The 14,825-nt window shown below is 35.6% G+C and overlaps 1 long non-coding RNA gene across 1 annotated transcript; it reads right to left on the bottom strand.

Moving 5' to 3' along the window:
• Positions 1-9,666: 9,666 nt before the first annotated feature.
• LOC132908802 (uncharacterized) lies at positions 9,667-13,180 on the bottom strand. The gene is made up of 4 exons (XR_009658421.1): positions 13,071-13,180; positions 12,433-12,598; positions 10,144-12,366; positions 9,667-10,083 (listed from the first exon to the last, which is right to left on the bottom strand). It is a non-coding gene; the product is annotated as an uncharacterized LOC132908802 (long non-coding RNA).
• Between the last annotated feature and the right edge of the window lie 1,645 nt (positions 13,181-14,825).

The following is a 14,825-nucleotide window of genomic DNA, read 5'->3' as shown; positions in this document are numbered from 1 at the left end:
ATATCTGAACTCAAAATGTATTGAGTACTAGTCCTCGAATAATTTTGCAATTTTTCTGCACCTGTTCCTTTAGATGGTTCTAAAATGGAGCAGTAATTATCAAAGTACATCAATAACAATAACAAAATTTACTATACAAATTGTTTAAGACCAACGTTTGATTGTTCAGAATTCTATATGTGTTACAAATGTTTATTTTTGTTCCCGCTATTGGTAATTATCGGATAGCTATTCTGATTGCTTCTAAATTATTGGTCAATGGAACGTCAATAACGCCATATTTAGCATGATTGATTATCTTTCATTATCCCTTTTTCTTCGCGAAGGTAAAATAATCTTCGTACGCTGGATGTTGGTGTTCGTTGAAATTCATTTCTTCCGAACAAAGAATTTCTGGCTTGAATCGATTTCAGATCGGATATAACTTCTCGTGGTTGATATACCGATGTGTTTGCGCGATCATCCGCTGATATTCTATTCCATTATCGATTTAACGATACATGTAGTGATATATTTAACGCGAAAGATAACTTGTGGTTTGATTATATGTTGCCATCTATATACGTCGACCAGCTAGCTGTCTATAATGTTGCCGGATGTTTCGAGATTAAAATTTCTCCATAATATAATATAATCTTCATAATGATAATGAGAATCAGAACCTTACGTTCTTTAACGCTGTGTTCTTTCAGTATAGAACAAACCTTTTTTATCATTTTTGCTTAGATCTCTGCACTTAGATGTATTTCTTCTATATGTTTTAAATACTCCGATCGAGTTGAGCGATCTAAACTCGTCTTTCAGAACGCTTTTGTTAAATATAATTAAGGTCAATCTCGTGTTTCACTGCTTCCAACATTTCATCTAATCTGTCGCAGTTAGGACATTTCACGACATAATACCATGCCAGAAAAATTTACTTATAATTCTCAATGAGAATTGATTGTAAAATACATCCAAATAAAAAAAAAGTTAGGATATTTATTACGATGTTTAGTCTTTTCCATCTTTATTGTAGCAGTTAATGCTCTTAATGCAATTAATGCGAATGTGATGCACGCAGCTCCTACTGATTGTGAAAATGGCCTTTAAATCCAAGTTTTATTGTTGGTAACGCTACTGGCAATCCCACTGTGTCAATTTCCATAATGTTGTTCTTGTAGATCGACGGTTCTATAATTTATGTAACTGTAAGAGAGCATATGTTGGTAAGAGAGTTTCCGCTTGTTTTAGCATTAAGGAGACATTGTTTAACTATGTCCTTACCATTTGCATAAAATCCAAGGTGATCAAAATTTGGTAGTTTCTATCTTCTAAACTATTAAAAATAAATTCATAATTCACATTTCTACGTCCACATAGACTTGTTTTCCAAAATTTAACATATAGAAGTGTTCCGATTCTGTCATACCAGCTTTTAAAGGGGATCTTATTGAGCAGAAACGAATATTATTTTTTTAAATATATCTCCCATCGCCTGATTAAAATCATTTACTGTTAATAATTTACTGTTGTTTATGGATAATTTTAATATTTATTTTATTGTATCATATTTTATTTAAATAATACTTAAAGCTGATAATCTGCTGTTCGAAGAATTATGATTTAGCCTTTGGCGGAAATAATTTATACGTTATAAAATTGCTGATTTTAAATTGATTCTGTGATATCATCATCATGTTACAGCATATTGTACTTTGATATTGGCGAACGAGGGATTTTCGCTACTAAGAAGTTTTACAGCTTTTTTGGCAACTATTATATTTTGGTTTCAATATAGTTGATTTATTTTTGTATTCACATATACGTACAAAAACAGCCAATGTACTGGCAACCACGCAAAACGTTTACTATTGTTAGCAGTACACATACTTCCCATATCTGATCATGTAATAATGTACGTATGGGACACGTAAACAGTTCTGATTGTCAAAACATGTTTGTGGTATCGATTTCTGCTTACATATGTATATTGTATAGAATAAAATAAAAAGATGGTTTTCTAGAAATTGAAAATAAAATCTATTTGTTTGTTAATAATTTTTCATAGATCTAAAAAAAAAACACACATTTTCAAGCGTAGATTCATACAAAATTATGCCATCCGTTTTATCCAAATATGCCGTCTCAATTTGCCTCGAACTACGATATACTGACGGTTTTGGTTTACGCTTTACCGTTATCCGATTGACAATAAATTAAACAGCTACCAACTAACAGACAGCATACGAGAATAAAAATTTTCAATCTTTTAATCAAAATTTAAATCACGTAAAAGATAGCATATAGAGAGAGTGTACATGTCGATATCAAAAGTTCAATCCGAACATATTTGTTGTTCACTAACTTTCACGTGGCCAGTATAGTACGAACTCATATCTGATTCATTGAATATACGCGTCCGTGGTAGAAAAAAAAGAAGAAAACAGAATATAATCAGAAAACTTGAATTTGAAATATATAGATAAATTATAATCTTTTTATATTATTCTCTTATATACGTATATGTTTCTAAAGGCGAGTGTTTGTAGGAATGGAATTATTAAAGATCATTACGAAAGGATTATCGTTAATTGCATAATGTTTTTTAGATACTTGCGAAAGCTACGAACAAGAACTTTTATTACATTTTCTATACGCGATAAGAGACCATACATTATTTACGGATATTGTAATCTTAAGTATCAAAAATTCACAAATGATATAAAGGACGGAATTTTATACTTTTAAACAATTAATTTAGCTATGTAATCGAAAGAAAGATATTTAACTTAAAGAATATTTTTTAAATTGTTACTTTTGCGCTCATCTTTTCTACCAAACATTTATGCATCATTATATACATTTCGTTCTTCTTCATGAAGAAATAATTGCCAAATTTGCTTAGATTTTGTATAAAATCTAAACTGGTATCATATTTATCTAAATAAAACTATAAATTTACGTACATGAGTGATTCAATTACGCTATACCGTACAGTGGTTATACCGTATAGTTTCCCAGGCAGACAAAATGAATAATTCCAGTCATAGAAGTTGCAGCAAATGCTTAAGAACTGAATCTAACACTCCTCAGATTTATGAGACCTGTGGAAAGTTAATTTCGCTTTGGATCACTCGATCTATGGTTACCAATTTCCTGAAACCTAAAATACCTCACAACGCCGCAATCGTAAACATTATTCTACGAGATTACGATAATAAGTTCCGATTCTTTAAAATAATAATAAACTCACAAAGGATAATTGGTTCGACTATACGGGCTCGGCAAACCCGCAGATCTTAACTACGCACTACCACTATGGAATAACCGCCTTATTGGTGTGAAATAACTGGTTCCAAAAAGAGTAGACCCTACGATGTAACGTTCGAGAATGTCGCAGGAAAGACCAGCACAGCCAAAACAATAATGAACTGGCTAATAAAAATGGCCGGAGATAAATCTTTGTCGGGAAATCAACCCATAACCATGGGAGCTAACTGATGGTAACACGTGTGTTTGATCAGAATTAGGAAAGTTATGTAGAATGTGGCTAAAACTTGAACAAATGAATTAACATTATTACAACAAAATCATCAAACTGTACATATAAAACACAGTACAATATCGTTCATGTACTACTATTTCATACGTTTTACGCACACATACCTAACATAAGGTACAAGTCGGACCGCGCAACCTCTCGTAGTATACCTTGGGTTATTCAAATGCCGGCAGCACAGTTTTCATTTACAGTGCGATAAAATGGCGAAAAAGAATCGTACATCAACTTTTTAGCGATCTTTGTAAAGACGAAACTCGCCTTTACAAACGCATCTTAAAACGAATTCCGAAAAAAGGTTGTTAAACTTTGCAGAGTCGCTTGAATTCGTAAAATCTGAGAAAGACGGAAAGCTACTTCAGTTTCTCCACTCAGTTTTGTAAGAAAAATGTGTTTTGGAAAAAATTGAGTTCAAGAATATATATAAGAAAACAGAGATTTCGCTCTTTAAGATGAAGTCAGCTGTACGATTCTTTTTCACAAAGTTGCGGTTGTTCGAATATCGACAATTTTTTTCGGTCAAAGTTTGGTTGAACATGGTGAAATTCGATGAAAAAATTGATAACTTTATTACATGTTTAAAGTTATGATCGGGGAATATATTTTTACCCTCAATTCTCCTCACTTCACCGCCGCAGATAGTATCAAACGCTGTATCAAATTTGAACAAAAACAAAGAACATGCCTGCGTTACTCAAGTTTCCTATTTATCTTTAAATTGAACAGACACAATCAGAGTTACTTAACTCAGATCTCTCTTCAGAACTAATTTTCGCCCGCCTTCAATTACTATCTTCTTGTTTCGATTAATTAACGTTAGCTGCTATTTTTGTCAAGATCTACTAACTTCCTGTCTCAGGTAACATCGGAGGTTAAAATTACATTAAAGAATTTTATTCCTAAAGTCTATTTCAGACAGATACTCGCAATGATTTAGAAATATCCAAATGCAACGGTAGCATATAGTGTACAAAAAAACGTTTCTAAGACAATATTGAAACCCGACTAGACAGAAGCATACCATAGTGGAATATTCACGTTTAAAGCTACGATACAGAGCTAATTACACGTAAATTTCAATTTCACAAACACGTAAAACTAGTTACTAATAAAATTATTTGCAAATTATATCATAGTATGAAGGCGTACGTGAACAATATCAGAATCGAAACACCAGTAAACTACGAAACAAACAACAGTCAGAGTAAAAGCACAGGAACAGAAAACATGAAACACGAAAGAAATCAAATAAAGACAAATCGAACATTTCAAAAGAATAACAAACCGACATGACAAGTAACAATTCAGAGAAAAATTAAACAAATATGAACAAACATAGAAAGACAAACACACTACGTATGCAGAAGAAGACCGGCCAAATAAGGGCATCAACTACACACAACAACTGAGAGAAAACACAGAACCTGTTGAACTTACAATAGATTCGTTTAAACAGAAAATTGTGTTGCGTTAAGCAAAAAGACATCAAACGGAGAAAATTACGAAAGAAGACATTGTCCAAAACAAAAGGAGATCATAACTTTCTCAGAGACTAACTAGTTAACGATACATAATTGGAAGGCACCAGGAATTGAGCAGGGTCTGGAGATGGCTTCCCCGATTTTCAAAATACAACTCGGATCGTAGTTCGATACGTTGTTATCTCCAGATAGAGTCAGAAACTTCGATGAAACTGACGTTTGGATCCTAAGTAGATAAGTACGCTACAAATAGTAACTAATATAACGAACGATGCAATCGAAAGAGCAGCACGTGGAGCTCGTTTAAAAGATGTCATCTGCCACATTTTGTCAAAAAAATACTCTATACGTTAAGTATTTGCTGTATATAATATCATTGAAATTAGTTCATTAATAAAATTTATTGACTCCTCAAGCCCTCATCTGAATTTTGGTTCACCCTATATGTAGGTGACGTTGACTATACGCTACATTACAAACACACATACGATATCACTTTTGTAGAATACAGAGGGAATAAGCAAAGAAAGACACTTGCATTTCGGAATTGAAAAATGCTACGCGTAAGAAAAGGGAGTAGAAAGAAATAGAAGGAACAGAAACGCTTAATAACCAATGTAAAGGACAACATGTCACAGGTTAAATATTCAAATACCCCGGTTTCAAACAAAACACAAAGTTTAAGCGTACTTGTCTGTAATCAATAGAAATTATAGAACTATATAATCCTACAAAGTTATCATATATGCAGTAGGAACTCTGACATGCATACATTTAGCATAATAAAACCAACACAAACATGAAACAATTAAACAGAATCAACAAGAACAATCATGAATAAGACAAGAACCATCTGCCTAAACCATACATGCATAGGAGGTCTTTGCCTACCAACAGAACCAGAAGGAAGAGGAACGATAAACATCAAAACACAATCTGCAAGTAACAAATAATAACATTCACGCAGTCGCTCGAGAGACAGCAGCACATACCAAAGGTCGCGTGTACTCGATGTATATAGATTCGGATCGGATTGGGATCACGAAAGTTTGTAATTACATAAATATTCGTGTATTATATTAGAACAAAAAAGAATAGAAAATACGTATAAAATAGTTTCTCTGCGAAAGCGTGTCTTGTTCGCGATGTTCCTTCGTTTTGCGAGAGCTGACCTCATCGTTGAAAAAAAGCCGTTCGCGATGTCAGAGAGAATCTTCGATATGTATACTATAGATGGGAAATCGCGCGAAGCAACTTGATCGCGGCCAAATTGCGGCTTTAGTATGTAACGCCACTATCGGTTCACCTGTACTCATCGTATCCTGTACTTAACATGGTACTCCCTTTCGCTCTCGCAGCATGACAACACTATTTTTTATGTATAAACCAATAGCTGCTAAATACACGTAAGATAAATATTAAACAGGATATAGTTAAAAAGTAATTTAAGAAAAATTCAAACAAAGAAACATATCTACAATAGAAAAATTTATGTATAAATTTATAATAATAATTGTACAAACAATACGCGTTTCAACAAAGTAACGCAAGATAGAACTCTAAGTCAGTAGTTCCCAAAATTTGTTTAGTCACGACGCAGTGGTCTTTGGAAACTGTGCAAATATTCTGGCGTTCACTTGGTATACAAATTCCAGAGTATACAACACAGATGCAATTGCGCGATTAAAAAGAAAAAAGAAAAAAAGGTGTTGCCCTTTCGTGGTAGCGCACGTAGTTTTATCCCAGAGGCGCACCTTTTGGGAATCACTGCTTTAAGTAATAATACACCTAAATAAAAAGCATCCCTAAACACCTCAAGTTTCTGGTCAACACAGTATACACTATGCATACTACTATGCATGCTGCAGTATCTATAACATGAAGTTACAAACAAGCATTTTTTTTTTTTTTTTATAAATAGTACCTGTACAGAAAAACGAAAGCCAAGATAAGAAAGAAATGTGTGAGTCGAATATTTTGTATCGTCGTATGTACTTACTTATTTCTTAATGTTTTTTATACCGCGTCTGCATCAACTTGTTTGTTGCCTCCGGAACAACTCACGAACAGAACATAAGCTAGCCTGTTGGGAACAGGCCGTTTGATCTACCATTTCCTAAGCGAAAACGGTATTTACTGACGAATTCATTACTTGTTCGCTGCTGGCGAAAGTACTTGTACCATCGACGAATACGGTTCGCGATCTGTTCGCAAATTGCTTGGAAAAAGTAAAAAGGGTAGATATATCGTTTACAGTTACAATTCAAAACAGAATAGATTAGTAGAAGATCTGTATGCCAGTGTTCGATATATAATGTTATATTTAAAGTATCTTCCTTATCAAATTTATCAAAGATAATTCAGTTTAACAAATCGAAGTATCTTCATAACAAAAATGAAGATGCTTCGAGGTTCCACCAAGAAAGCGAAACAGTGGTTTATAAGGAAAGTAAGAAAGACAGATTATACCTATGTGTCAATGAATAGAATGGGAGGAATTGTAAATCGTTAACTCGTAAAATTATCGAATCCGAATCCTTCGTTGATGTCGAAGTTAAAGTCCAAGGAATTTTTGTTTTTGTCTATTTGTCATTATCTCTTTATTAATGTAAGCGTCTAATTTGCGAGTAACATGCAAATGTGCAAACATCGAGGTTAGCGAGTTGAGCGTTCTTCCATGCGAGCAGTGGAAAGGAAAAACAGAAGCAGCAAAAGGTTAGGTGCAAGTAGAAGAAAGATAGGTAGCGATGGCGATAGTGGCGCCGTTATCGGCAGTAGTGGAAACGACGGTATAATGTTAGTGAAAGAGAAAGCTGAAACTGGCCTCGAACGTGTGCAGAAGAGAGGTGACGGCGTGTGCTAGTCGTTTGCAGGATACCGACACGGCGTGTGTGCCGACGGTGGTGAACGCGCCCGGACATCGATACAGCTCTACCGCCACTCTGCCCCTGATCCACTCTGACCCTCTCCGATCCCCAGCACCCTCTTGCACACGCACAGCTAGTCTCTCCTATACTTGTTCCCGTGCCATTAACTTCAGCAACGGAACAAACCTTCTGTCTTCCTCTCCCTCTACTTCGTCCTTACTCCCTTACCTTCCCCTCAGTCCTAGCTATCTCTGTCGTACACATGAACTCGATCGCGCGCGTGCCGAGTAACCGTTCGTTCAGCTTCCTTCTCTCTTCCATTTTGACCACTCTGACCACTCTGTCGCTTTATCGCCACAGGCAACTACGTGCTCGAGCTTCTTCAAAGAATAGACGAATGACTACATTATTATCTTATAATTCTTATTAACAACATAGATTGATCATGCTCCTTGGACAACTAGCCAACGATTATTCTTCAAACTAAATGCTAAAACAAGTGAGATAACTTATTACTGTAATTTAGTCTTATTACTGTTCCGTTGGTGAATTATGTTATCACAATATCGCTCGACCGCGATCAGCTGTCAAAGCGTTTGCTTGCTACATATTTTTATTTCGACAAGTAGGAAGCAACGTGTAATATTCAATGTACACGAAATTATATACTTTGCACGAATAATAAGGATATTTGTTTAAAAAATGGATAATCAATGGATGCTTAATATTTATTCGCGTAGAATTAGTTCACTTACCACCAACTTCAAACGCTCGTAATATTCATTAGGTTGTGACATGTTGAATTTTATCGCACCAATTTTCCAAACCTTAATTATCATGTTTCTTTTTTAATAAATATGTTTGCCTTCATATATCTGTCGTTGTATAACATTTTAAAGCTGAGAATTTTATTTTTCATACACGATTTTAATATTTCAATCTTTTCAGGTAAAAACGCATTCTTCGTAAGAGTCTGTAGTACGAACCAGTACAGGTCACACATTTCATACATACTAGTATTACTGGCTAATAAAGAAAAAAACAAAAGCGATGCGTTTCTGATAACAAATGACGATTTCCTAATGTAGATTACAGAGGAGATATTTGATTTAATACTCGGATTTCCATTTGAAACATTTTAATGAACGTCTATTTCAGCACCTATAGCGGATGGACGTCAATCCTGGCACACACATTTAAAACCCTTTCGAGCTTATAAAGACAACGATCAAAATGATTAAAACCCTTTGTAGCCTATTAAATATCCACATTTATTTTACTTGTACCACACTATATATGTAAAGAAGCCGTTAATCAATTCCAAATTAATTAAAGAGATTGTTTTTTGTAACATATTCAATAGTTGAATATTTTATTTTGAATCGCATAATTGAATATCTTGATACAGATACGAAAAAGACTAATATATACCAATATAGTACTCATATACTCCAATATGTACTAAAAAATCGTATGCTTACCAAGAGCCATTTTTAAATCCTGCCAGTGAATACAAAAGACTGTACATGTATGTATTCCAGGAATTTGCGAAGAAGACGATGTCCAAATGGAACGCAATTTTAAAGAAAAATTTCGGTTTTGAAACTACATTACGAATTAATAACACCTTACAAGCTGAAATCGTTAATGATGTACAAGATATGCACCTATTACATCTTATAATATTAAACGATAGTCTCTACTCGTAAATTAGCCTTTGATGAGAGACGTCACTAATTAATGCTGGATGACGTTCATGAAATATTTAGAGTTGATATAATTTAAATTGGTATATTTTATTATCATGTTCAAATAATATGATTTCCAATATATCTTACGTATTATATTAACATATTTTTTTTACACATTTCAGTAACATAAATATCCACAGGCTACCAACAACAATAAAGCTATTGTGAATTTTTTCTAAGTGAAACATAGTGCGTGCAAACTTTGGTTAAAATCCCTTCTCTATAAAGTTAATAAAAACTTAAGAAGAACTGCTTTTAAAAGAATACTCAATCACTTAGTATGCTCCACTGCTTAGAAAATATAAAAGAGGCTTTCCTTCTGTATCTCTTTGCTTTTTCTCCAAAGATTATGTAAGAATGACTTATTTGTCACTTAAAAGGTGCATAGGCGCATTAACGTCTTTGGTGCATGAAAAATCTCAACTTCAATCGCAATGCTTCATCTGAAATATTTTTCTTTTAGTACTTCAAGGTACTTTAGCCTAGTAAGTTTTGTTACTTACTCCACGAGATACATGTGGCATGTCCGTACATTTTCCCACTAAATGATACTAGATGCATATTTCTTTGAGCAAGAATAAGAGAAACATGTCATACAAACATGCTAAAAAATTCTTCAATTGAAAAATTATAACAACAATACGAAATAATAATAGAGTAATTTTCGTTCGATACAGTATAGGAACAGATAAGCGATTTGTAAATATCGTTCTTAAATACTTTTGAAATTCTATTGTTCCCACAACACTATCTAATACTTTGTAAGAGCAATTTTTAACTTTTTATTGGACATTTTCCTTTTCTTGATCTATATATATACAGAAATGTACTTGTACACATACAAGCTATGACAAGTAGCAGCTACAACCACTTCAATAATTCCATTTTTTATTCTTATTCACTGCTTCACATTACACTTTTTTCCATCACTCACACTTTTTGACATTTCTACATTGTCCTCGATTTCTTAAATGGAAACCAATCTTCCTTTCGTGACGAAATTTGTGAGTAATTTCAAAATAAGCTCGACTATGCGTGTATTAAAATGATTATTGAACTATTTTTAAAGAAATTCTACCAGTAAACATGGCAGTTTAATTATAGGAGACGTTCGTTTCAAATACGATAAATGTTGTGTCGCGGTTGACTCACGTGGATTTGTTCCTCTTCGGGATCCATAGTTAGTCACACTGCCAACTGATCTTCGCACGACCGACTATCCGACGAGTTAGTCTTCAACAACTTGTATGCGATGAAAAGCGAACAGAGAATAGACAATCCTGAACAATGAACCGTCTTGGATGAATGAACCTTAAAACGCAGAGCAGTACTAACCAACCCAAAATATGTTCGAACGCAGAATTACTGCTATTTAGTAGGTATAAATGTGAAACGTTCTTGAACATCAGAAAATATAACTTGGTAAATGCTGAAGCATTGCATTTTGTAACATTGTACTATCCGCAGTTTGATTTTACTTATCTTTTGTCAATTATTAAATGAAAATAAATTATTCCTTCTGGTCCTGTATATCTATAGGTCCCAAATAGATTTGCATTTTTATTGTTTCAGCATGATAAACCCCGTTAAAAGATTTGTGTGAACAATATGTTATCATCCATCGATTACTATCCCGATGCGTTACGATGAAATTAATGTTATGGTTATCTCATGTAAAACGTATGGAGAAACGATCGTTATCGCAAAAGTTAACGTCGCAACTACACATTGAATTAACAGCCAGCACAGGTAATACACGAAACTTAAAGTGACGATTCTGCATGGAATAATTACAATAATTATGTACTGTGGTACACCGTTGGATTCGAAGAAGATTAAAATTTCTGTAAGAAAAGCGGACAAGCAATTTAATTTTTGCAAAGAAATGATTTTTTAAATAAATTTTTCGCACAAATTTATAGGTGTCAAGACACGATATAACTTTAATTTGAATCACTTTTTCATATCTCTTGTCGTTTACGATCTATAAACATTTACATAGAAAGCCGACTCGGACGAGAGGGTTGTTTTCTCCCTTAAAGCAAAAATTTCTCCCTTAAAGCACGAACGAATTACGGCTAAATTCCTTATCTGGGTCTAACGAACACTCGTGCAGAGTCTCAAAATCGATGGTGTTAGTCAAGGATTGTTATGATTATGAATCTTCTAGAATCTAGAGCATCATCTTCGATGGCACGCCCGCGCGTACGACTACAATGCCGATACCGAGATTCAAAGGATGCATTTTCTAAAAGAGAGCGTTTCTGACATCAAGAACACTGAACGTTGGTTGGCATAGCGTTCTCCGTAATAGCGAACAGCAGCATAAATTACCGCTATAGGCATTCAAAGTCTTGATTATCTCGAGATATTCCTTGTTCCTGTATCTCATGGTCGCGATTAAGCGAAACTAACAGCTCGCGTGTACGAAACATTAGAGGAATTCGCGCAAACCTCGTATACATACGCGATACACGTTGCATGTCGCTCGACACACTGAAATTTCGAATTCAACGTATCATACGCTTCAGCTTGATCATCAACGATGTACGTTCTTTATGTCGTAGGTAATAAGGACAACTTACATAGAGAAATTTTATCGAATCTCTTTTCATTTCTCTAATTCGTGTGACTCCATTGAACTATCGCGGCAGACTATGTATTTGCTTTGGAAGGTCGTAGTTGATTGGCTCCTCAAGCGAACTTGTGAGGCTGAGAAGCAGTTCCTAGATGGATAGAGCCGATTCTGTTAAAAATTGCACGAAGTTGATTGGGTGACTCTCTAGACCAACCTTTTTAAGGCGTTATCGTCTATGTTCGCTACGGGTCCAAGGGCAATTTATCTCGTTACGTGGGAGGCCTGAAAGTCCTCGGCTTCAACGTTTTCCTGCTTCGCGAAATTAGGCCTTGTTATTGCCCTCTTTGTGTCCAAACGGTTAGCGTCAATGGTACTTGATCCTATAAACAAACGTTTTCGTCTAAGAGCGGAACATTCGATTTTCTCGACAAATAAGCCTCGAACAAAAACATTTCGTTCTGTATGCTTTTCTTATTTTTCTATGAGAAATCAGTTTACGCTCATCCGTATATAACGTTCGGACGCGAAGTGTGATTTAAAACTGCAACTCGATAAATGTGGAACTCATCAGAGTCAGAATCGAAAACTCCTGAAACCCGTAGGTATGGGAAACCGTACAGAGTTCTAGAACGCCACTAATATATATCAGAAATCCCACGGCTATAAAGCACAGTTCAATTCATTGATAAACTAGTTTGGAAATAAGCAGCTCCAACGCCCGCGAACAAATACGCAAAGTAGAAGATACGCAAAGCGAATTCTTCGTGAACAAAAATATATCGACGACTTCCATTAGCCAAATATGTAATACCATTAGTCAAAACCTCGTATATATCATTACTAAATACTTACGAAACGAATATAGCACTTGGAAAGACGAGAATTGAATTTGATTATAGAAATATCATTCCCAACGCGTGGATGAACGTTTCGTTCAATTATAAATACGCAATAGCGCTTACAATTAGTGTTACGTCGAGTGACACTTTCCTCGACCGGGCCACACACCGCGGGCAGGCTGGCAACAATATGTCCGCACCTCATCACAGCACACCTTCAATAATCTCAAGGACCCATCCTTATTGGTTACTATGGAAACGTTCGTTTTGTCACGTAGGATGTTTTTGCGTCGCGAGGTTCATTATGGGTCGTGTTTTTAACCGTCGACCGCGGTCCGCCGGCGTCGCATACCCATAGTCTCACCTTCCCGACGAGAACATACAATGTATCGACGAGCATCTGGTTGCCGCCTGGCCGCGAGTTCCAGAAAGGTCGATTGCGATTTGTTTATTTTCATAAAGAAATCGGCCTACGTGATCATCGGCGCGTGCGGTGGCGTGATCCTAGGGTGGTGGGGGTTGTCTTCCCGAAAGACAAAGAATCGGTCTAAGATCGTCAGTCTAAAACGAACAGTCATTCTGAACAGTCGCACTTACAAAATCTCAACCTAACATTCTATCTGAACCGTCGCGTTTACAAAGTTTCATACGAACATTTATACTGCAAATATCGAGAATTGTCAGAAGTCGAGTCGAACCACTAACTGTATTTATCATGAAATAAGCTGCGACGTCTTTACAACCATTTACCTTGTTGTTGAAAATATATGTTATCTTAACCTGTTAATACAGTGTTAAATTCATTGAACCACCCCTGTTATCCTAATCGAAACACGGGGAGCGACCATTTCGCGGCGTCGATTACAAGAATCGTAGCGAGAATTTACGCCTCTCGCTGACGCGTTTCCTCGCGACCGCGTCTCTCCGCGATCGGTCGTAACAATTAGTTTTCGTTGATCTCTTTGTACCTAATATCCATCCCTGGAACAGAAACTGACATTGTGAATATCAAGAACCCAAAAGGTAAAATAATATTGAAACGGAACGCAGCCGACTATCCTATTAGCACTGAAGACGATTGCTTAACCAGTATACTCGCGAATATATATAAATACAGAACACCGTATATGAATAATATACGGATGCTGATTCACCTAGTGTATTAGGATATTGCACTTCGTATCGCCTAACTTCTCGAAGGACCACCCGTTGATAGAGGAAAGAAATACACTGAATACTGGTTTATGGTGTATTCAATGAACGTGCGGCCATCAACCTGACTGTCGTGAAATATGATCGATGAAACAGGTGCTGTCTATGAAAGTTTGACAACTGGTCTCACTTAAGTTGTGGATGTTCTGCATGCTCTGGCTTCTGCGGTAGACTGATCGATCCTGATTCCGAAGTCTAATCCTGACTACTGAATTGTATCTCACTAATTGACTGACTGGCTGTTGGATTATAAATAACTGAAGCGTGATTGACTTAACTAAAAACTGATTGTGTGTGTATTTTTACGTGTGTCCGACGACGATGACACTGCACTGCATTGCACCCGTCGAATTAACCTTGGGCGATATATTCACGAGGAGGAATGGTGAATGGCAAACTGTCGACGACACTGAGGGGTGTTCTTCTCCGAACGATAAGAAAATTTCGAACTGTCTCCAATTGCTGAGACAAGATTTACGAATGGTCGTTATGAATGGTCACACGATATCTTACTCTGACTGCTGAGAGTTAAAGTCGATTCGAGATATAGCTCGAC

Source organism: Bombus pascuorum, chromosome 7 (genome assembly GCF_905332965.1).
Source record: "Bombus pascuorum chromosome 7, iyBomPasc1.1, whole genome shotgun sequence".
Taxonomy (NCBI): Eukaryota; Metazoa; Arthropoda; class Insecta; order Hymenoptera; family Apidae; genus Bombus; species Bombus pascuorum.
The sequence above is the reverse complement of the archived record's forward strand: the minus strand, read 5'-3'. Positions and strand labels throughout refer to the sequence as shown.